This window comes from Corvus moneduloides, chromosome 3, assembly GCF_009650955.1.
Source record: "Corvus moneduloides isolate bCorMon1 chromosome 3, bCorMon1.pri, whole genome shotgun sequence".
In the NCBI taxonomy this organism is placed as follows: domain Eukaryota; kingdom Metazoa; phylum Chordata; class Aves; order Passeriformes; family Corvidae; genus Corvus; species Corvus moneduloides.
Genome location: NC_045478.1, coordinates 117,281,983 through 117,306,657, shown reverse-complemented (window position 1 = coordinate 117,306,657; position 24,675 = coordinate 117,281,983). Strand labels below are relative to the sequence as shown.

General features: G+C 44.8%; 1 long non-coding RNA gene across 2 annotated transcripts in view; it reads right to left on the bottom strand.

Moving 5' to 3' along the window:
• LOC116441612 overlaps positions 1 to 24,675 on the bottom strand; it is an 82,526-nt gene that overhangs the window by 45,058 nt on the left and 12,793 nt on the right. For both annotated transcript variants that reach the window (XR_004239174.1, XR_004239173.1), the window contains exon 2: positions 21,234 to 21,375. This is a non-coding gene — a long non-coding RNA (uncharacterized LOC116441612). The remainder of the gene's footprint in view (positions 1 to 21,233; positions 21,376 to 24,675) is intronic.

The window sequence follows — 24,675 nt, the reverse complement described above, 5'->3', positions numbered from 1 at the left end:
AGAGGGGCAGAAAGAGTTTGGAGTGGGTGAGCAGGCTGAAGGGCTGGACAGCCAGGCCCCCTAAAACCTGAGCATGCACTTGAATCCAAGGAAGTAATTTTGAGGTAAGCAGCCGTGCCTTTGAAAGACGTGAGCGGGTGTTTAAAACCCCAAGGACTACATCATACCCTTGGATTTTGGAGAGCCCTGTGTGCAGGAGCTGCATGTCAAATCACCCAGCCTAAACCCACACAGCAGGATCTCCTGGCCGTCACCAGACTTGGTCCCTCCTCAGAGTGCTGGCCCTTCCCTTACTCTTCAAGGGCTCTTTTTTCAAGAGCTGCTTAGCAAAAGGGCCAATGCAGGAAATCAAAGCCGTGTGCAAAAGGCAGCAGGTGATGGTCACTAGTGAAGTTAAGGAAGCCAACTGCAATAAGGCAATCTGGGTTTAAAAAGGGCCCTCTAAAGAGAAAGTATCTGCCAGACAGCTGGAAAGGCTTGGGGCTTGTGCTGTTTTCCCAAGTGTAGCTCCATTGTACTTTTTCTCATTGGGACAGTTTAGAGGTTCCTCAGGATCAGTACCATGGGGGTAGCATGATCAAAAGGAGGATCTGAGGGAAAAAACACTGAAGAAATGAAAGATCCAAGTGTTCAGCCTGCAGACAGTAAAGAAGAAAATACGGGAGGTAATCTATTAACTACTATATAATTGATATGATTCTGTAAGGTTGGGGGTTTTGGAATGATGGGTTCCAAAACACAGTGGGCAGACTGTGGCAAGAGGTGCTAATCCTTATGGCTGGATTGCCCTCCAGGTAGAAAGGCTTTAAGTAGCACTGGGGAAGCCAAGCTCTAATTCAGAACAAATTGAAGGCAACCAGATGAATATGAATGTGAAGAGAAGAAATGTAAAGCCTGCTGCTGTATCAATGGAGGAAGCCTGGCTAATGAGTGGGAGAGCTTGGCGACTTCCCCTGCTGAGAACTGTAGTGTAATTAGTGTCATGAGCTGCTGTGGGATAATTGGCCTGTTCAAATAAGTGATTACAGGCTGGGTAAGGGGGATCAAATAGTTTAAAAAGAAAAAAAAAAAAGCAGGGAGGGGAGAGATGTGAATCAAACTTTGCTCTGTTCTTGGGAAAGATGAAATTTAGCTGGCAAGTGTTGCTGCACTGATCTGACCCACGGATGGCAGAGGCTGTGAGCAGGGCAGGTGAGTTGCCTTCAGCTGGGAAACACCTCGTCCAGGCTTTGTACCACATTTTCAGGAAAATGCAGAGGAAAACTGGCCCTGTACAGTCCCTGGGCTACAGAGCAATAGCTGAAAGCTGGGTTTCAGAGGAAAACCACCAGAGGCAGGTGGAAAGGCATAACACCAGCTGCCAGATGGACACTGGAGGCAAGAGAGTTAGAGACACACCAAAATCTTCTTTATTTTCTCCCTTTCTGCATATGCACAGCAGAGATGATGGACTGTAAGCACTGACAGGAAGAGGGGATGGTGCTGCACGGGATGCTGCCACACCAGGTAGTCGCACCCAGTGGTCAGTGTGGATGCCACAGAGTGGACTGTGATGGACAGACCAGACCAGATGATCTCACAGCCTCTCCTGGCCTTGAGATCTGTTGCTCTTAGTATAACATTCTTTTCTTCGAGGGTTTTCTCCCCCCCCAGGAGGGCACTTTCCCATGTGATCACCCAAGGCTGTGATTCCCTTTGGAAAGGCTTTCTAATGTCCTCTTAATTGCCAGGGTCAGTAAAGTAACCCTGAGCATGGTGATTCAGCCATATGGGATGTCTCCCAGAAAACGAGTCACCTCTCTCCAAGGGTGTAAATCAGTAAAACTGTGGCATCCCAGGAGCCCTCAGCAATAAATAAACTCAACCCAAGTGCTCTTGCAGCTCGACACCAGCTGAGCAGAGCAGATGAACTCCCTGGCTGGAAGCAAACCCAAGCCGTAAAGCCTGTGGTAAGATGTATCCCTGACTCATGGAGTACAGCCTGTCAGCCTCGGGGCAACAGCTGGAGACAGAGCTCCAGCGAGGAACAGGCAGTGGCTGTGGTGTGCCACGGCTCCCATCCAAGAATGCAACGATCTCAGGAGAGAGCTCAGTTCCTCTAGCTAGGTGAAAAGCCTCTCCTGATGAGAAGGGACTTGTAGAAGTAGGAAACAGCCTGTATTCCTTTCAGTAAATAAATATTACACTCTGCTTTCACTTTGCTGCTGCAGAGTGCTCCCTCTGATCGTTAAGGCTGAGACCGCAGCCCGGCCGTCAGCAGGGCTGTTTGCTGCCCTGATTTATGGGCTGGAAGAGACCACAGAGCCCCTTCATGCCACTGCTGCCTTCCATGCCGTGCTGAGAAACCTGCAGGCAGCTGCCAGGCCCAGCTGGAGAGGAGGGGAGGGAGAGAAGTCCTTTCCTGCACCCCAGGAAGGGTTTTCCTGCACCTGTGGAAGTGCAGGGCTGGCAGCGAGGCTGGGCACCCCTGGGCAGGGCTGGGGGTGGTGCAGAGTGGCACACGCTGTCCCGTGTAACCTGGCTGGTACCACACGTGGAGTGATGCCGTGAAATGCCACTGTGCTGTGGCACCCCAGGCCTCTGCTCTGCACTGCTGAGAAACCCTGCGTGGCCTCTTGCACAGGACCCGATTTAGCTCGGTGCATTAGAGCGTTCACCAGTGGGTGTCTCCTACATCTTGCTGCTATTAGCTCCTTTTATTATATTAGGGGACTAGAAATAGGAAGAAAACACCCTGGTATCACCTTGGTAGCAACAAAATAATTGCTCTGCTTTCCCTGAGGAAATCCAGCTTTGGGCATTCGCTCTCACTTTCCATAAAAAGCAACTGTTTTCTGTTGCCATAATTTAAAACCCCTATCTGGCTTTACAAATTCCTGTTCCCTCAGACCAGTGACAGACTGGGGAGCTGTGATAACTTTCTTGTGTCAAGGTAACAATTGAGAAGGAAATTATCTGTCTCTCCATGGAAATGCTGCTGTTCTCAGCTACTTGAGGAAAGCTGCAGCTCCTCACCTGTACACCCATACCGGGACTGGCTGTGGACAGGGGCTGCCAGTGGTGCCAGACAGGGTCCAAGGCACAGGGACAGGCATTTCCTGATGGTGGTAAAAATCTTGGGCTTTAATTGGCCCTGCTTCACTATGGGTTAAGGTGAATTTGGCACAATTATCATTTTCTTGCTTCATAGAGTTAATACAGTTAAAGATCTCTTTTATTCATATTCCAATCACTTGCAAGCACTGAGATCATTGCAGCAAAGCCCTGTTTGTCAGAACACAGCACTGCCTTAAAAACAGTTGCATGAAAACCAGCACACGACCTGCATGTGAAATGAGGAGTTTGTTTCTATACAAACTGATTCCTCCAGCAGGTTCCTGCCTTCTCCTCGTGTTGCACTTTCATTTTCCCAGCCTTTCCCACCCACTGGCACTAGCTGCCGCTCTGCAGCAGCCTCGGCAGACACCAGGCTGGAGGGGACGAGGGGCAGCCTGGCTGTCCCCAGCAGAGGACAAGCGTCAGGCAGGACCAGACAGATCCAGTGGTTCCCGGTCCTGCTGTGCCCACAGGCAGAGAATCCACTCACACCCTCTGCCTGAGTGGCTCTTCTCAGCTCATCCCAAAATGCATGAGAGCTGTCTGGTGTTTGATCTCCTCTGTTTGCAATGCCGATGCACAGTGCACATCCTATTTCTTCCCTGTTCACTTGGTTTTTCAGCACTCTGGAGCACTGCCAGAAGTAAAGAACCAGCTCTACAAAATAACACTTAGAGCTTTTTGTTCCAGAAGGCAAGTTCTTCAATATTTCTCAAAGAAATACAAAGGGTAGTTCTTGAGCAGTCTGTCTAATCCAATGCACATATCAAGGTGCTCTCGATCCCCTCGTTAGCGCCACAGCAATTAGTACACAGTTTTGTGACCTCTTTGTGCTACAAACTTCTTTAAGTGTCAGAATTCACTAGCCAGGTATTAATATTGACTTTTAGCCTGTGTGGAATAAAGAATGAAAAATCCAATACTGTTTTTTATGAAGAGCCATTTCATACTTTCATAATAGACGTCATAAAATTCCATCAATTACTGGGGTCTCTTCAGGGGAACTAATTATTGTGCTATGCATACCTAGTCTGAAAACTTAATAATATCTCCAGATGCTGCTAAAAGTCCTTTGGAGGTCTTACATTCCACGAGGGAACCCTCTGCTCTGTTTGGTTTTTTTTCTTTCTTTTAAATGAACGATCAAATGTTCAGTGAGGGAGACGAACCGGAAACACTGCATTCACACAAATTCAGGGTGGTATTGTTCCTGTAAGGCAGGGAGGGACAGAGGGTATTTATTTTATTTCTTAAAAATGAGATCATCTTGGATTTGCCTTAGGTCAACTATTTGATGGTGACCGCCCAGTGTCACACGCTCAGGGAACTGCAGATAGATCCCTCCATTCCTGTAGGAATTGTCACTGCTGTGGCAATTAATAGGCAGTTTTGGGGTTGCTTTTTGGGGGGGAGAGGTTATCCTAGCAGAAGGTGAATGCCAACAGAGGCAAAGCTATCTTAGTCACTCCTTGCATGAAAGCAACAAGATCCTGGGGGAGCACTGGGAATTTTTTATACATGGGACTGCTTGACAAATGCCCAACAGAGCAGCAGTTCCACCCCAGCACAAAATCATTTTGGATGATTGTGATCACACTGGGTAAGGTGTTCCTGGAGTATTCCCCTCTTTCAGAGCTCCTGGCACAGAGGCCTGTTGCAGTCCATGGCACTGTGTCTCAGAGAGAAACAGGAGAGGTGCAAGCTCCCAGCACAAAAGGCAGCGCTCAGCCCTCTGCAAAGGCCAAGGTGACATGTGGCCCATGAGAAGACAAACCAGAGCCACGGAACAAGCCCCCATCTTCCCATTTGCACATCCAGATGGCTGTTATGAAACAAGGAAACATGATGTGCCTGAGTCTGTCTCAGATGATGAAGCCATGCTGGTGGATCATGCTAATCCCTTCATGTCAGAACCCCAACTTCTCTTGGGTGCATTACTCATCCCTGGCTCTCCGAAGAACTAGATTTTCCTTTAGATGTCTGATTTTGCTGAAAGATCTGAGAAGTGCTCAAGGGCATAAATTATTCTTTTCATAGCCTATGATAATGTGTGATTCTTAAATTGCCACCAGATCTGCCTCCGTCAGATAGTGGAATGAAAATAATGCTGTGCTTGCCCCGAGCCAAGAGGAGGATCTGGTCCAAACCACGTCATCTTTCAGCAACCCAGCAGCATCATGGATGCAGATGGTACGGACGCCTGGAGAAATGCAAGTGTTGGAGGATCAGAATTCAGTATCAGCCACTCAAATTAGTTTCTTATACCAGTCCTCAGAATTGGGACCAGGTTTGCAAGGATGCTAAGTCTGTCAGCATGGTGTAAATCAGTGTAGCATGTATGCTGCGGGGTGATGAAGCACTGGTGTCGACTAGGGCAGGAGTTGGTTAGTTGGTTTGTTCCTCTGTACTACCACCCACCCAAAACCTAAACTGGGACATTCATAAAGTGTCATTTAAATAAAAAACTCATTTTCATTTGTAATTACAAGAATTATCCTCACTAATATTACTGGTGCTTACAGCAGTTACCAGTTGCATGCATGCACCTTCCTGATGTGAGGCTCTTCCTGAGCTGTGAAATGGAAACTTTTCACATGACCCAAGGAGATGATACTTTCAAAAAAAAATCAATAAACATCATAGCACCTGCAGTAAAATCAGAGTTAGCAACCCTAAATCAGTGAAGGCTGCAAAACCACTAACACAGGGAGATGTAGAAGACAGGTAACTGATTTAAAGCATGCAGTATTTATATAAAATGGGGGGAAAACTAGTTGGAGGATGTTTCTATACAACCATTCTGGGTTTTCTGGCTAACATTCCTTACAAGCAGAAATACAGGCATCAGCCAACAGCGCCTGATCCTGCTTTTCCTGGCAAAATTGCAATTTGCCACCAGTTAGAGAGGGAGCGGGACTCGTCTTACAATAGAACACATCCATTTCCCAGGCAGCTTTCTATGGGAGCCCCACTGTGGCTTTGATTGCAGATGGAGCCTATCCAGGCACACTGACAGCCAGGCACTCGTGATCACGGTGGCTGGATTCGGGCTAAATCCCTGCTTACCCTACAGGAGACTTGTAAGGCAAGAAGCACAGGCATCAACACACACTTTAGGCACAGGTCTGCCAAGACCTTTCTTAGTGCCACAAGGATATTTCTGCCATATGTGAGCCAAAAAAAAAAAAAAAGCATATTAATTTAATAGTGGAGTAGTGATTCTACCCACACTCATTTATTGTAACTGATGAAAAGGCTGTAATGCAAATTGTTGTGCCAAGTTGCCTGTGCTAGCCAACATTTTGGCATGTTACATTCCTATCTAGGCAGCTTTTAATTATTAATCATTTCAAGTGTTTTGAGAGTTGAATTTCAGCAGATTTTAACTGATGGGTTATCATGGATATTAAACACTGAGCCCAAGTCTCAGTGTGAGGGTGTTGGCGGTGATCTCGCACCGTTACTTCCGGCTGTGGGTGGCTGCAGCGGATGACAGCTGAGACTGCAAATGTGAGAAACTCCTGAGTGTGTATCCATATGGGACAGGCCCTGTGGGTTCACATTTGTGCTTTGCTATCCATTACAGGAATTGACTCTCAGCCAGTGTCCTAGGTTAGAACAAAACGTCTGCTTTTCCCACGTTCACTTGTAGAGGTTTCGAGATGTGTGCACGATCATTTCCAAGAGTTTATTGTTGTTGGCCAAGTAGGACTTTCCATGGATGAGAGAAGATACAACTGGAAACAGAGAGCTCCTCGTTCAACATGAAGTGATTCCAATAACATGGGTTAATTTCAAATGGATCTCAGTGTGAGTTGAGCCAGTGATCCCGTGCCCGTACCCTGAGACAGTGACTGATCCGAAAAATGATACATCCATGTAACCCTGGGATCAGAAGTGTTTGCATGGACTATATTTTGAACCGTTTGTCCAAGCTGAACAACACCGGCTCTAGCAACTATTGATAGAATATGATCATTTCAAAAGGGAAAGATTTTGCAAGTCTTTTATACATGCATTAATATTAAATCCTCTGGAAAATTTCAAAATGTGACTTTGCACTGAGTCCCCCGTGACAGGACATCCCCCATGAGAAAGAACGAGAGGGGAGAATGTAGCTCAGCAAAGCTGACAGTTTAAACATCCCCAGAGAAAAATATAACCACGGAAATTATTTTTGTGTATGTGCTGGGCTTGGGGGAGGAGGCTGGGTTTGTTTTATTAAGCAAATGACCCATGGCACTTCTGCAAAGAAGAAGGCAGATTTTAGACAGCAAAACTGTGCATCTTTCTTGGAACCAGTGGTTTATCAAGACTGTTGGAAGTTACCACTTTTAGAAGATGCTTTGGTCCTGTGTTCAGTCCAGCTAAACGACTTGAGCAGTCAACCCTGGGACTTTAATGGATAGATGGATGTCGTGAGGAAGAAAAGAGCCTGGACTTATCTACAGAGACTTGGAACATTTGGGGCAAGTGTTCCAAATTAAGAAAGAAAACATTCCATGATTTACGTCAAAACTATAAAAATAAGCATTTTGCACAGCTCATGCTCTGACCGAAGTCAGCATCCAAAACACGCAAAAATTACTTTTAATTACTCCAGCTCGTGACAAATGAAACTCTCCTTGGTGTTCCATGGCTGAAATACCTGTCTTGTCTTGATTTTTCCTGTAGCCATTCCCAGACACAAGAGGTGCTGTGTAGAGATTCAGAACAATGCCATGATACCCATGGCAGAGGACACAGGAGAGGGGGAAGGGAGAAAGCAAAAGGCATTATTTGTAGTTGTTACTATATTAATACAGTAATATTAATATATACTATGAGCCTCCCACAAAGCTCCAGCTAAGCCTGTGGCCCTAGAGGACTAAGTGCTGCCTTAGAAATAGAGGACAAAAAAAGGCAAGGAAGGGACAAGGGCTGTTCCCGTGATAATGTCCTTGTGAATGTGCTGTTTAAGCACTGAAGTACAACTGCTTGTATCAGTACCACTACTCCAGCTGCAAAATGTGGGCTTGGAAGTCAAAAATGGGCATTGAGCCAACACACATCTGCAGGCAGCTCCTGAGGCCACCTGGTGCAGGGGAGAATGAGTCAGGTGGGACAGGGTGGAAGGATTGACCCTCATCAGCTCCAGATGGGTACAGAAAGGCAGCTCCAAAGCCAGGGTGTGGTCACCATCCCAAGGAGAGGTTGGGCTGTTTTGCAGTGGTCATTTATCCTCCGTGGCATCATGAAAGCTCCTGGATATGCAACCTGGATGCAACCACACAGCCACATTAATGTGTGGTTTTTAAATAAATGAGGGTAAAAATGAATGAAACTGTGTTTTGTTTCAAACTCAAATCACATTCTGCTGGCATCCAGAGTTGTTACAGTAAGATGCAATGTTACTTCCTACATCCGATCTCCTGTGCAAGTGTTTAATGGTATCACTGGTTTGTAAAAGGAAGAAAGAGAGCGGGTATGTCAGCCTGTGTGGTAGTCACAGCTCCTCGAGGCTGCCGGTGAGGATGTCTCCTGCCAGCAGTACTTGGGTGTTGCTCCTCAGGCTGAAAACTTTCCCTTTTGCTGCAAGGGCTCCTCAACAAGAAGTGCCAGGTGCAGTGAAGCCCTTGAAGGCATTCCCTTGAGAGAAGGGTGATGCTGATTGAGAGCACAGCACCAATTTGCAGTGTACTGCCTAAGAGAAAAGGCACTTCAGCTGGGAGAATAATTTGCAGTAACGAGAGTGAAAGCTAAACTTTGCAGCATACCTCTTGTCACACAAAAACATACCAGAGTCTCAGTGAATTTCTGGAATACTTGACAGAAATTTCTTCTGGGTAGGGCTCCATAACACACACACACTTCACAAGCCATTTGTTTTGCCTTGCAAACTGTCACTGTTGAGCTAATGCCACCAGAAGTTGGAAGGAAACGTGACTGGAGCTCCTCCATCAGCACTTCTAATTTCCTTCCCCAAGGTGGGAGGAGTGGCACATAAAGAGAAAACTTGTGCGTGTGTCTCTATGGAGAACGCCAACGAGGCAACACAAATGAGCAGGATTGTTTGTGCTGGGTTATCAGATGGTGTTGCTACAAAGTACTGTGTGTGGTTAGAAGAAAAAAAAGAAGAAACTTTATACTGAATTTTTGGTGATGGAGTGGCTGGGTGTATCTGCTCCTGGTGTGTTGTAGGATTAGGAAGGTGCATTCCTAGCACCCACAGGTACGCAGAGCAAAGACCTCTTCTGGTGCCCAAGCCCTCGAGGTGATGCTGCAGGCTCCTGAAGGAGCAGAGCAGTGGGAACACGTGGCTGGGGTCCCAGCAGGGCCGCCCTACTGCAGCTTGTGCTGGGCTGAGTGCACGACTCTATTTGCTATTGCAGAGGTGACTCCAGAGGTCCATCTCTTCCGAGGGCTGCTGTGTTTTCATATGGGATGAGCCTTGGTCTGTACAGGATCTGACAGTTCATTAAACCAAGAAATGCACCTGCATTCCCAAAATCCCTCACTGAAATCCGGGCATGGACACGCACAGCAAGCAGAAGCTTGGATTTTGTGTCAATGGCACCCGGGGTAGGAAATCACTGTGGTATCTCCAACAGTCTGTACTACTTCATGTGGATGCAGAGTTGCACCTTAGCTCTGAGCACAGCTAGTGATTCCTGGGATAAGTGTCTTTGGCTTTTCCCTAAGAAAGGCAGCTTGAGAAAGGGCTGTTCATCCCTTTGCCTCAGCTGGGGCTGAGATCTGCATGCTTGTATGAAAAATGAATTAATCTTCTGGGCGAGAGGGCTGCTATGAAATAAACATCAGATGCATCACCCACACAGACTTGAGAGGACAGATAGTGGTTTGGGGGCGAACAATAACCAGCTGTGGCCGAAGAAAGAGCCGGGGAAAGATCCCATTGCAGATCTTCACTGGCATCCCATCCTCTAATGCAGTGAAAGCTGGCATATTGCAGGACAGATGATTTCCCTGCCTATTTTTTATAGTGCTTTACACTTCCCAGGAGTTGTTTCTATATGACTGTAATAGAGCTGTCAAAATAACAGCTTGTGGTGGAGGATGCAGTCGCACCTCTCGGCTCCATGCTGCCCTTCTCCTGCAGCACCTGCTTTCAGTGAATGGCTGGAGGACGCAGCCAAATGAAGGTGACACTGGCTGTGGGTGCAGGACATGCCTCAGTGCTCATTTGGCTGACCTTCCCAGCAGAGCCATGGCCTCAGGCCTCTCCATGCCTTTTGCACTGTAAGCCTGGCCCCTACGATGGTCTCCTTTGCCCCATAACCTGTAGAAGGTATTTTGCACCTTCCAGCCTCACAGTCCTGCATCCTGCCCTTCCTGCCCAGCATTTTTGATCTTACCACACTGTGCAGGCAACACATGGAGCACAGCCCCAGGAGCAGCCAGCTGATGATGTGGGGTTTGGGCAAGTATTATTCCACTGCAGCTTGACAGGGCAATGAGGGTGGAGATGGGACAAGATCTAGTCCCTATCCACTGCAAAATGGCTGTTGAGTAGGCTATTGGATATATCTCAAGGAGGAATTGCCTTAGGACTGACTACCTGGCAAGGACTGCCTGGAGAGAGGCAGCATCTTGGTGCTGGGGTAGTGACAGCTCTGCCATGCCCAGGGAAAAGAGTGTTAGGAAGTGTCCAGCCCTGGTCAGTCTGGGAATAATCGTGTAAAGCCAAATGGGTGGCAATATCAGAGCAAAACATTAATGAAGGGACTGGGGTTGCCATCCATCAATGTCCATTTGCTTGGAGGCATCAGCCTTTTTCTCCCTTCTTTTATCAGACAGCTTCAGTAACCTACAGGTGCCTGCTTGCAAGGTCAGCATTTCCTATGCATGAGAGCAGTGGCTCTGCAGTCTGAAGCTGAAGGCTGCATAGATCCAACGCACCAGCTCAATCAGATGTTTAAGTATCTCTGCAGGAATGATCACTGCCATTTAATTTGCTGATTAGTGTTGTCATATCTATTTGTAGAATACAGTATAATTTATGGTGAGATCCCTGGAGGATCTTCAGCAAATGCTACAAGTAATTGAATCTGCTGATTTCTAAAGGTCAGGTGAAAACCGAGCATTATTATAACACAGATGAGGTGATGATGACACCAGGTAGCATTACATTCCCAATGTAAAAACTTGTATTTACTGATCATTGCTGTATCCCATCACTATGGAAGATGAGTGAATAAGACAATCAAGAACCATAATGTCCATTTTCAACCCTGTCAGTAAAGCAATGTAGTTTCTGAAGAGAAGAAAAGGGACTTCCTTTTTCAAATCAACGGGTGGGAGGGGGAGAAGAATTTCAGAGAGGCGTGATTAGGGAAGCATCAGGAAATTGTTTGGGTGGTTTTACTGAAGAAGTGGCTCACTGATGAACTCTGAGGCTGAGTGCTGCTATTTCCAGTCCTGGCTGAGAACAAGCCCCTGAGCTGGCACAGCTACTTCCCGTCTCTCTTCCAGCAAACAAGCGGATTTTCCTTATCAGCAAAACTAATTTTGTCTGGCTGACAAGTTACAAAAATTAAGTCTTTTAATTTGGATTGTACAGTCTAGAGTTCATTTCTGCAGAAATGAGGGAGAAACAGAAGGAAGGTGGTCTGGCAAGTGGCAGGGACAGTCAGACTAGAGCAGCTCACTGAAGAAATGGTTTGGCCAAAGAACAAAGCTGATGGAGGGTACCAGTAACACAAAGCTCAAGATGGGGTACTGGTTTGCACTAAAAAAATCTGTGTGCTGATAGTAAGTTGAGATTTTTTCACACTGAAACCAAACTTTTCTTTGTTTAAAGAAGAAAAGTATTTTTTCAGAACTAGATTTTTGTTGTCAGACTTGTCTGGGCCCATTAGAAATTCCCCCAGCCTTCTGGAATAACACTAGTTCTCATCTGCTTCCCTCAAAGCAACAAAGTCAGTGGAGAGCTTGGCAGGAACCAAATTGGCAAGACAAGGAGTAGGTTGACACAGTGACTAAATTTGGGATGTGTCTATCCCCATGAAGCTGCTGCTAACCCAGCACCCTGTATGGTGTCTAGCAGGCATTTATAGGCCATGCACCACTGACTTCTCCTGCAGCAACTCCTGCCTACAGGTGCTCTGCACAGGGCAAAACTCTGCTGAGGCCATAAATTTTGTGGCTGAAATGCCTAATAAAAAGGGTAAATGCACGTTTACTTGTAAAAGCCCTTCCCCAGAATGGATTAAACAAGTTATCCTGTGCTTTTTCACTGCAGAAATATGTGTATGCTGCAAACTTGCTTCTTTAACTGCTCTGTAAATCATCAACCTAGAGCACTGCAGGCTACAAGAGCTGCCAGGACAATAAACTGAAGCTTTAAGCCCAGGAAAGACTTAAATACCCACCTTACTTTACATAGCCTGGTGACAGCAATATGGATGTGCCTAAGGCCAAGTGCTCCCATGCTCCGATGGATCAGGGCCTAAATACACATGGACATTTCAAACAGAGGCATCTGTCAGCAAAAACTTCCTCTCCTCGGGAGGAGGCTTCTCTCACGGCTCCTGCGTGGGTGCCGGGGCACATAAATCCCCCAGACTTTGCTGTTCTGCCAGCAAGCAGTACAGGAGAGCAGTAAAAACCTGCCAGGTCAGTTAGAAACAAGCTGAGTGATAATGCTGCAACAGGGCCACCTGAAAATAAACAGGCCAACAATAAAAGATGCACAAGGGCCAAGTCAGAAGCCTGACTCTTTGGGTGGGTGCAGGTTTGTGTGCTGCAGTGGCTCTGGGACTGTGGATGCTCCCTCCTGCTTCCCTGCACACCTCCCTTTGTGCAAACCCAGGGCACTGGCAGAGCTGGGTACCCCATCACCTGCCGTGTAGCACACAAGTGGAGTTGAATATTTGGAAAAATAACACCAGAGCAAGGACCCTACATGATACCTTCAGCATGAGCCCTTTCCCTCTGTCCCCAGCATCGTTTCCCTTAGGGTGACAGCGGGCACCACTGATTACAAGGGTATGCCAGCCCACGTGTACCAAATGGGGACCCGTTAGGTTATTTTGGTGCTCTCCGGGGAGAAAGCGAGGGCACGCAAACATGGATAAATAACCGCTCCCGGTTCTGGGTCTCTTATATAAGGTGATGATTATAGAAACTACGGTGTATGAGGGGGTGGAAAGGGATGCAAAGATCAGAGTTTTTAAAGGAAAGTAGGTCTGGCTGTTGAGGGGGGAAATGGAAATTACCAGCCTTCCTTGAGGTTTGACAAAACCAAAGAAGGTGGTGCTGTATTGTACCGATTCCTTGGGCGCAGACAAGACAAAAGCGTCCTGTGCTGGGGAAGAGCCACGCAAAGACTTTATATAGATCTTCTCTTCGGGATGAGCTGATGTATGGGACTGTCAGCTGAGCACAGTGCTGGGAATAAATGATTTAATAGCACAAATGGAGCTGGGAGAGTATTGTCCCAACGTAACCAACACTTCATGTTCCTTCGCAAGCACAAACGATATTTGAATTATCGCAGACATGTAGAAAGCAATTTTGTAGTCATCCTGACACTAATGTTGGTTGGTTGACTGGTTAGTGAAGAATTTTTCACTATATATTTTCCTTTCTTTTAATCTTCCTGAAGAATGCAGGATTTCTGATTACGATACTTTTTAATCCTAATCAGAAACGAAGCTGCTTACAAACTAGGTTTAGGCACCTTTAAATCCTTATCGTAGAGGGGCTGGGTTTGGGCTGTGTTAAGGCAGGCTGCTACTTTATTCATAACTGTTTGGAGAAAAATAGGGGAGGGTTTCATAAAGCACTAAACATTACACACAGCTATTTGCCATCTCCTCCTCTTTTAAATACAGAGTGTAACTCGCCGGTTCCCTATGCTGCAATTTATTTTTTTACAGCCAGGTTGTGAGAGCTGTGGGAATGGAAATGATCCATTGTTCTAATCTGTAATGAGAGTACCAAGCCCCCCTACGTCTTCAGCCTGATTGTGGCAGCAACATGTGCATTTACAGATTCATTGGTGAGTGTCTGGAGGTTACTCTTCACTGAGTGCTCTTTATGATCTGATCAGAGTCACACACTAAAAAGTAGACATCTTGCAGCAATGTAATTCTGAGTTACGCTTCCTGAGCTGCGTTTCTCTCCCTGTTGGGTTTCTGATTGCTGTACCAGAAACAGCGTCACAACTTCTTTCATGAAGTAGGTTTTGGTGCACGGTCACTGGGAAGTCTGCTTTGGAAAAATCGTTGTGCTAATGTAAGACACTGGCTTGAATCAGGGCTGTAACACAACAGGCTGGATCTAGGAAAATAATCAGTGTACCGCACAATAGGGATATTGCCAGGATGCCATTCAAACTTCGGTATCTCTCATTCCTAGCACGTATCTATGTTTGGCGTATACTCCACAGGTGAATTCACACAAGGACACAATTCCTGCCCTGAGAATCCTCTTGCATGTTTTTGGTACATCCCTTCCTTTGGGCCAAGCCCGCTCTCACTGTAATTAGCAGGAGCTTGTGTTGCAGCTCTTGTGCGTAAGCCTTGCTCAGCCAAGCAGTCTCCCTGACCTCAGCGGGCCTCCTTGTGTGCCTAATTTAGGGCTGGAATTTGCCAGTGGGTCGGCACCCACCGGGATGCTGATAAAGTAAGACCTACTCAGTCTATAGACCTGCTATTTTAGATCACCCCAAAGACTGCCCCTGATGGGCATTGTCAGCGGGAGCCCACAACACAAACCAGCTCCAGATCTGCTGGATTGTCCCAGTTGTGTGGTGTGCCCCATTCCCTGGGCATTTAATGGGCCAAAGGGGCATTCATGCTTCTAGTGACAGCATATAATGACTGAGAGATGAACCTGTGTTTACGGCACATGTGTTTATGGCAAGAGGCAGGATTGATAAATGAGAAGCAGAAGTCTCTCTGGGGCACAGGCAGAGGTGCACTGACACTGGTCTTACAGGTTATGGGTTGCAAGGACCCTGACTGTCTCCCTTCCCTCCTGCAAGGCTGCAAAGGGAAGAGCTAAGGCAGCAAATCCTGCTCTTGTTTTGACTTCCTTCACGTGCCTGCTAAGGCGTTGCTATGTGAAAATCCTGGCAGGGGGTGGGAAATGCTGTGTCTCTTGGAGCTCAGTAAGTTCCTGTGTGTTTAGCAGTTGCGGCGTCCTTGTTTGCTCTTTCTTGCCAGGCGTGTGAATGGAGACCTTTGTACACCAGGACATGTGGTAGTGCCCAGGTACTCCTTGGATATAAAGGAATATTTGTGCAGTGGCAGCTGAGCCATGGAGATGGTAGAAGCAGGTGCCTTGTCTACATCTCATAGGAAAAAGGAGTATGTTTTATTGAATAAATCAAGGCTTTGTTAGCTAGGCCACCTTATTCCTGCAGGGAATCCATAGGAAGGATTTATATTAAATGTTCTCTGATAATAATGATACTTTTAAAATAGAATTCAGAATATTATGCCACCTAAATCTTGATAGCCCATTCCTTCAGCTCAGAAATACTAACGCAAGGTGTATCTCATACTCCGTATTTCGTGGCTGTTCCAACTTCTTTTCTTTTTGAGCTATGTATTAAAGTGGAGTTAGAGGCTTTATCTCCACAGCTACACAGTCCCCCTCACAAGCCTCTCCAGACATGCAATTTAGCAAAAAAAAAGCTTGCTTTGTTCCTAAGCATTATATGGTGTAATCAGAAGAATGAATAGAGATGCCAGAAAGATTTATGACTTGATTTTTTTCAGAGATGGAGAGGACAACTAATACACAATATTGATTTCATGAGAAACTGGGGATCCTCAGATCAGAGAAGCATTTTTCTCAATATCCACTTCAGAAATATCACCCTAAATGAAGTGGGGTTTTTGAGAAACTAAAGGATTAATAGGAAAAATTTTCAAGATGGATTGCTTTTTTCTTTTTCAAAACATGAAGAAATGCTTCGATAATCTAGAATACAGTAGGATTTGGGATTCGTGGAAAGTCCTACCCAATGTTAATCCATCTTTCAGAAAATGTGCCATAACCTCACTACCCCTGAAGCATTATTTCACTGAAAATGTTGCAAAAACCTTTGCTAGATTTCACCGACTTTTTTTTTTTTTTTTTAATCACCTAAAAGTGGAGCATTTATGGACACTCATAAAACAAACCAGAACACAGCATTTCAGTTGCAAATCAAACTTGTACCTGGTTTAAACTCTCTCTTTCAACAGTGCAACTGAATACAGTTTGGTCTTTCTAACTATCCTAAATTGAAATGCAACCACTTAGTGACATCTCTTTTTTTGGCTGGGTTTGTGATACTTCTTGAGATCAGCTTTTGGTTCCAAAGGGGTGGTGAGCTTCTCTGCTCTCACCCCTGAGATACTGAGCCTGAAGTCTAATTACGCTCTTTCCATCTTTCTTGGTTGTTCCCTGTTACACTGGTGACAAATTTAGCAAAAAACCTCCAGCTGTGCTGAGACTGTGGAAGGAGTTGAGGCTTGGAGTTAGATCTTGAATAGCATGTAACCTCTTATTTTCTACCCTGTCTGGCTCTGAACGGCAGCTATGCAAATTATATGCATGAACTTTCTACTGTAGGTTGGTTTTATGGGGGCTTTCACTGCAGTAGATGAACTTTGAACAAATAATTTTAAGCTGGTAACTTTACTCAATGCAATTTTTTCTCCTTTTTTTTTTTCCTCGTAAACCCAGCTTCTTTGTTGTCTCTTATAATTCAGCACTAGTTAAATACTGTTGGTTTCCTAGGGAAGATCTGCTATTGTTTAAATCAGAAAGGCAAATACAAATATAGTGCAATATCCTGTCTACCCAACGTGTGGGATGTGCAGATGAACAACTCGTCAAGCTTCAAATGCAACTTAGTCTCCCATTATTCTTTGAATTCCTGGAAAGAAAGATCTGCACAAGAATGGGGCTCTTAAAATCCCAGTCTGAAACCAGTTGCAATGAAAGTCAGCTACTGTTCTATAGCTCTGGACCTCTGCGCCTTCAGAAATTAAAAGCCCCAGTCCTACTGATTTTTTAAAATTAGTATTTATTAATAGTAAAAGCATGATTTCCATGTCAGAAGAGGGTTTCTTCCTAATGAAATCTTTCTTTTGATGCAACTCGAGGACTTGCCTGGATGCTGCCCAGAGCCATGGCAACACCATAGGATCCTATAGCATCTCCTGGCTTCTGGATCCAATTGAACCACTTGTTCTCTCCCTGGTTTGTGTGTCCTGCATACACCTTACCCAGCCTCATATCCCAAATCCTGGGGCACCCAGCACCAGGGAGTGAGCCAACACACCTTTGTCCCCCAGTCTAAGCACAACCATAATAATTTCTGTGGTTTATACCTACTTTCTAAAAATATAAATAACTGCTATCAGCTCCTGGGTCTACAGGACAGCACAGCAGAGTGCTAATGAGACCTGCGCCTTGCTACTAGCTCAGCCCTGCGTGGGCAAATAGGTGCTAAACTGAATTTTAATCTGCTGGCAATGAACATCATATTATATAGCTGTGCCTAAGGGCTCACCAGGTTTGTGCACCACACACAGTGTGTTCAGGTGGAAGCTGAGCTTGTGGGTGAGAATTTAAGAGAGAAAAGACAATTCTCAGCTTCTGTTCATTGCCAGCAATGCAATGGACACCGAAGCTCTTTTTCTCCACCATCTACATGTATACATACTACTACTCTTCTTGCTGGGATGAGCACCAGCTGGAGGATATTTCTGTTTGGATGGAGAAGTGGAGAGAAAAAGAAAGAAAGGAAGTGCCAGCCCCCAAAATGTGCTTCGTAAAAATGTGCATACAGCACACACACCAGATGCTTGTACCACAAACTGGTGGTCCTGCCAGCTGTGCTTTGCCATCCCAATGATGTCAATTTGAAAGGAAGATGCAAGGGACACAAATTTTTCCTTTTGTTGCCTTTATCAAGCTTATTTTAATCTGCTTGCCTAAATTAGCCAAAGGTGTTGTTAGTCAGCAGCACAACATCAATTTCTGTGAGCAGGGCCTTGGGGCTTTCTGTCCTTTATCTGAAGAAGGGCACATTAGCATGAGAGATACATGGAGTTTATTAGATACTGATACTTCATGGCTCTCTCCCAGCTCTATCAGTAATCCAGTCACCAGCTCCTGTCTCTCCCCTTGTTCTACAATTTCACACACTCCTGCTATTGTGTCTGCTGCATCTCTGATTCACAAAGCTTCTTCCTTCAACTTCAGATCACTTTTGCAGAGTAACTCCTGGTAAGGAAGTCTTTTTAACCTATTTAATAAGACTGTGGCCAGTGCAAGTGTGGGGCAACTAAGGTTTAAGGGGAAAGGAAAAAATAAAGTTTCAATATAAAGAGAACCCATCAAAGGTTCTTTAAAAGCAATTGTTAAAGATGTTGCACAACTGACTTACTGTACACTTCTGTGGTTTTTAAAATTGTCTTTTATGTTTTTCAACAATATTTCAATTAAAGCCTTTATTAGCAAGTCCCTCATTTAAAATGACTGCCACTTTTTATTATTTTCTACTTCATAATTTTTACAAGCGACTTTCTACAAATGTTTTGCTCTAAAAAGGTCATTCTGGAAGAAAGCAAGAAGGAAGTAACTGTTAAATCAGTCATGCAAAAGGTGTGATGTGAGACATAGCTTGTTGTAATGAATTTTGTTCACTAAGTGAGTCTAATTTCTGGTCACAGCAATTTTGGTGTATTGATTTCCAGCCCCACACTTGCCTGGTAAACAAGATCTCATCACAGGCCCTGGTTTGTGTCAGTAAGTCCTTTCTGCTCAGGCAAATCAACGATTTTAATCTCCAGGTCCTCACAGCTTTTGTGCTCGATTGCACGCAAGCCTCTAAATGCAGAGGCTCCAAGCTGCAGATGCAGGGCTGGGGAGGGCAGAGCCTGAAAGTGCTCACATCCCCATTAACGCTTGGGAGCTGCTGGCTCCTTGTCCCAGGTGCCAGATGTTTGCAGCTGCACAGCATCTCCCTTTGCACCCGGGCAGTGTCAGCCTGGGCTTGTGCCTGGGCTGTGGTACCAGGGGGCAGGAGAAAGGCTGGCTGCAGCAGCAGGGTGCTCAGGGCAGGCCAAGCTGTGTCCTAGTTCCCAGGCTGCTCCAAGGATGGCTCTCCTACCTCCAGCTTACTCTGTGCTCACACCTAGGCTGCTGGACTGATGAAGTTCTAGCCTTTGCTCTTTCACAACACTCTGAAGACTTTATATAATTTTCAGACATAGCAATCAAGCCACTGAGCAACTGGACTCAAAATTTTAAATTTAGATCTGATGGGGAAGCAAAATTCTGAATACAAACTGCCTGCCGCTGCTTGGTTGCTTGTGGATTTAGATTGCTGTCTTTAGGTGTCTTTGCAGGTCACTCACAAATTAACATAAGCTATAAGAAAAACCTCCATACAACCTCAACAATAAGAATAAGCTCATGTTGTGCCCAGTTTAGCCCATCAGTGCTGCTGATTTACCATCTTGTGGACAGCTGTCCCAATGACTATACTGTGTGTACTGAGCCAGTACTGATGTCTCAGCTGTAAGTAACGCCCAGTAAGGGAGCACTGTATATATTTAAAGTGTGTAAGGACCCAGCAGATGTTGTGTCAAGATTAGCATATAACATTTTTGTGCCTATCTGAGATCTCCTCCTTGGAGGATTTGTTCTTGAGTGTTGTATAACACCTTTCCTTCAGCACTGACCTCTGAGATAATGTGCATCAGGAACGTCATATTGTCAAGAGAGCCAGGCAGCAGCTGGGGAGTTGGTACAAGGGCACATGAATAATGGCATTATTTCCAATCAGAAAATTGCTAAATTTAAGTCTGTTACTGAATCCAACAGAACACTGTGCAGCTTGGCACCTTATGCAGGGTGTGCACCTACATAAGATTATGTTCACAACAGGAATCAATAAGGTTCAAAGAAAAAGCTGGAAAAAATCTCCATGAGCATGTGGAAGGGAATATGAAATGTTTAGTGATATTTTTAGCTGATCTCTTGATTTCAAAGTTCTTTTTACTCCAAATATCCTTCCCTAACAAAGTGAAATAGTAAGCTACAACCTGAAAAAAACCTGCAGGGATGGGAAAAATTCATACCAGGTTGGAGCTGGGCTTGTCTTTAGCTGAGATGTTTCATGCAGGGCAAGGGGAGCTCCTTACACCTGCTAAAGCCATAGACCCGTAACAGAAAGGGACAGACACAGTCCTTTATTTAAAACTAAGCCCTGTGAGGCTATTGCCATGGAGCAGTTGTGTGCAGCTGAACATAAAAGTCCTTAAAATAATCTTTCCTCACACAACTGCCACCAAAAGTACTGCCAACAGAGGTAACTGCTCTGCTGAGGGGAGATGGTTCCCTCTTCCAGCATCTGTGAGTAAATGTGGCATCACTGGGTCTGTTGTAAGCAAGCCTGTCAGTACCTGTAAGGTGACTGTCTGTGCCTTAGAACACAGAAGCAATAACCTGCAAAATTAAGACAGTGCAGATCCTAACATTTCCCAGGAGTGTCTGACTTTGCAGCTTTAGCAGTGCTGGTACAAGGCAGGGTTTTTTTTTTTTCTTTTATGGTAATATATTTGATTCAGCATTTACAATCAGGAAGTTCTAAAAGTAACAATGCTAATTCACTATCAGAAAAAAAAATTAAAACGGGGCTTTCCTATCCAAACAGCAGGAAGATGAGCCAAAACTAATAATGACGGTGGTGGTTTCTATCTTGTGTTTCTATGGTCAAAAACAGGAAGCTGTCTGACATTGATAAAACTGCTCTTGAAAAGTTGTCATCAAAGGTCTAAATTATTCATTTGAATGCATCGTTACTAAACGCATACTAAACAGGAGCCAGGCTCTTAAAAGACAAGCTAAAAAATACTGGGTTTGCATGTTTTCTCTTTGTTGATTTTTTCTACAATGGAGAGAGGAAGAGTAATGATGTGCTGGTTTTTACGCTGCATTAACTAATTATAGACATTAAAGGCGAAAAAACACCTATTATTTTATTTAAATCTTCCCCTAGCTGTTGTCACGGCTGACAAATCCACTTCTCTTTAAACACAGTTTTGCAAACTGCTCTTCCCTTGTACGAGCATGCTTCACAGGACAAAACCACCAGAAAATAATGAGTAATGGAATTCCCTTACCTGTCTAGGCCATGTGTTCTTGCAACTTCAAAGGTCACTGAGTTGAGAGATCCTCTGTGGGTGATGCTTTTATTTACTGTGAATGTAGTTTTCTCTCGCTCTTGTCCGCAAGCCCCTCTCCATCAGGCTTCTCCTGTGGCGTCTGCAAAACACAATGCATCCAGCGTGAGCACATGCTGTGTTGCAAAGGTAGAATCACATGGAATCACCTGGATTTTGTTAAAAGAGGAGTCCAAGTAGACTCACAGTGATAGAACGCTGCATGTGTGAATGTTTTCGCTTTCGTACTTTACACACTGTGCCAATATTGGGGGGTGGGAGGTGACAAGTAATATATTTTTCACTATCCCAACTGTTTCAGCTCTAAAGGGAAATCACGCAAAAAGCAGGCTAGCAGAAGTCACTCACTGCATGAAGGGTATGGAATAAATAATATAACATACTTAATTACAGCATCAAGAAAGGGCTTTTTATATGCTAAAATCAAAAGAGGATTTGACCTCAGTCTAGGGTGATGAAACATGAGCACAGATTTCACTAAATAACTGAGATCATCAATATGTGCCCATTTGTATGTTCTCAGGACAATTATGCCCTGATTCCTGCATGTGTATGCAGCTTTCCTGAGGCAGCAGGACAAGCTGTCTGAGAGCAACAAGGTCACCCAAGGCAGCGAGGGAGGTGATCACTCAGATTACAGGATTAAAACCTGACTGAGAGAAGGGTGACATCAACTATTTCCCAGTTCCCCTCTTCCTTTTCAAGTCCCAGAGGATGAGTTTCTTTCTAAGGGTCAAAGACACCCTAAGACCAGTTCAGACAAAACACCTAACTTGACAGCTCACACAGCCTGGGGACTCATTTTTCCTTTTTGCAGTGTCGATGTGACCTTTTGCATCCATCACCTTGGGTAACGAAGGGCTGAGATTCACCCTGTAACTGAAGCACCCGACTGCTGGCAGCCTTTAGGACTAAAAGCAGGGAGCACGTACAGAAAGCTTCAATAAATGCAAACAGGCTGCTTTGCTCTGATGAGAAAAAGAAATCTCTGAAGTATTACTGCACCCGAGGTTCCTGAAAACGCTTCTTGAAACTATTTACTTGGGCAAGCATGTGGTTGCTTAAGTGAAGATGACACATCAAAGCCCAATTTTGTCAGTTCTTGACTTTTTAGTACCTAAGAACCCAGGATGAATTAATACTGTAGTAGAGGAATATGACTTCTGCAATTCTGTGTTTCATTATGTTAGCATAGCATTAAAAGGAATATTTTCTGGTTTTGATTTTGGGTGTATTCCCTTGTTCCCATGTAAACGTGAGGCAGAATTGCACCATTTAATGGCTAAGAAAAGAAAGGCAACACCAGGAAAGCTGGTTTCTCACCTATGTCTGATTGCTTGGCGTTCTAAATTAATTATCCCTCTTAAGGGAAAATGGATGTTGAATAGGGAATAAAGCACGGATGTTGAAGCAGGGTATAAATAGGAAAAGGTTTTAGAGGGGGGAAAAAAAGGTGCACTTTGAGCTAGACAGACAGATTGGTAAGGCAGCATTGCTCTTGGATTTGGACTATCGGGATGAATTCAGCACTGAGATAATGGACATATCAGGGCTTGGGTGAGATGCCATGGGATAACCCTGCTGTGCAGCCCATGGGACTTCAGAGAGCAATATCCCATATGAACACATGTATGTGGTTAGACAGATCATTACTTTGATAATATTCTTGGACAGCTCTTTTGGCACTGTATTGCTCCTGTTTAATTTCAGTCAGCAGCAACCACTTAAAAAGTCTGTATAGTTTACCTGAACTGAATTAAAACAGGACTTTTTCATTCTGGAAAAATAGTCTTTGTTTCTCTCTCAGTATCTCACTACTCAGAGCATCTGAATTGCCGCATGAGAAAAGAATCAGATGTGGGCCAAGCAATTAGCAGAGTTAAGCAACGCTGGATTCTTCAATTTATGGCTCCCCAGATATGATAAAAGGAGAGGGGAAGTCTCACAAACAGGGAAAAATGATTTTTATTTTTTAGGCATGTGAAGTTTGGAAAAAAAAATCTTTTAAGGCTTAAAATAGTCCGAGAATATTGTACCACTGAGTTTCTTACTAACTTCTGAAGCAAGTAGAGTTTTCAAAACTGGAAAAGTTCACATTGTTTGTATGTGAATGTCTCCTTTCCTCTCTGTCTCTCCAATGTTTGCTAATCTACTACCCACCTTAAAGAAAGCTTCCTGTTCCTCCTTGGAATCTAAGCAGAAAATCAATTAACTATAGTATTAATGAGGCCTCATTACAGATTTTCCCCTGCCTGTTGTTGTCTTCACCTCCCTTTACTGCCATTACTTAACTAGGAATTCCGGGCATACGAAAAATCTTATCTATTCCTTTCTTTCACCAAACATTGCTGATTGGAGTTCCCACTTTTATGACTTCCCTGATAAACATAATTTTAGATTAGAGTGTTTGGAACAGGCCAGCTTAACTAGGAACTGCTGGGACAGAATTCCGTACTAGCACTGTCAGTGCTCATTAATGGTGTTTATTCAGGATTATTTGTGATGGAGATAAATTCTAGATTCAGGGGGTTCCTTCTTCCTTATTGGCATACAAAACATCTTCTGTGATATTCCTTCGTGGGATATGTGAAAAAGAATGAGGTTTCTCTCCTTAGTGTCTTATGAATCCAGCATAACTCGAAGTTGTCTCCTGGGGTCAGATATCCGAGCCACTCCTTTACTCCATCATGTGGTGGTACCACTTTGCCTTGAATGCCAGATTGGCAGCCTTGTGGCACCTGCTTGGGAGGGAGCTGGCCAAGGCTGCAGTCTGTTTCAGGCTGTCATTGATCAGCTGCAGCTGCATTACATTCTTGGTTCAAGAGGTACAAATCTTGCTGCTTGACCTCAGGTCTGGCATCTGGACAGTAAATTATCTCCCACATAGAAGATGGTATTGGGATGATTTGGGTTATCTATCCTCATATACAGGTCCCAGCCTGACTAATATGAATTATCCACACTTTATGCCTCTGGCAGTCTTTCTTCTGCTGAAGGCACAACCGAGTGCCAGAATATCTATACAGGGTGATCAATAAAGGCTTTTGGCACATGAACAGGCCCTGGACAAAGAAAGGAGAGTGTTTGTGCTCTAGGCAAAGCCATCCTCTTCCAAACTTTGTGCACACACCCAGGTCTTTGACTGGAAAATTGCTAAAGCCTGGACTAACAGAAGGTGTTAGCAGAGATTTGGACCCCCTGGAATAGCTGAAAGAAGCATGAAGAGGAGCATGGATGGGGAAGGAAGGGGGCAAAGGAATATGTACCAGTACATGAGGATTTCAGGTTGTTTCTTTAGGGAGGCCAGCCAAAGGAGGCAAGCCAAGCCAGCCTGCTCCTGCTACTGCTTCTGAACTGTGAGCTGAAAACCCATGGCATGGGT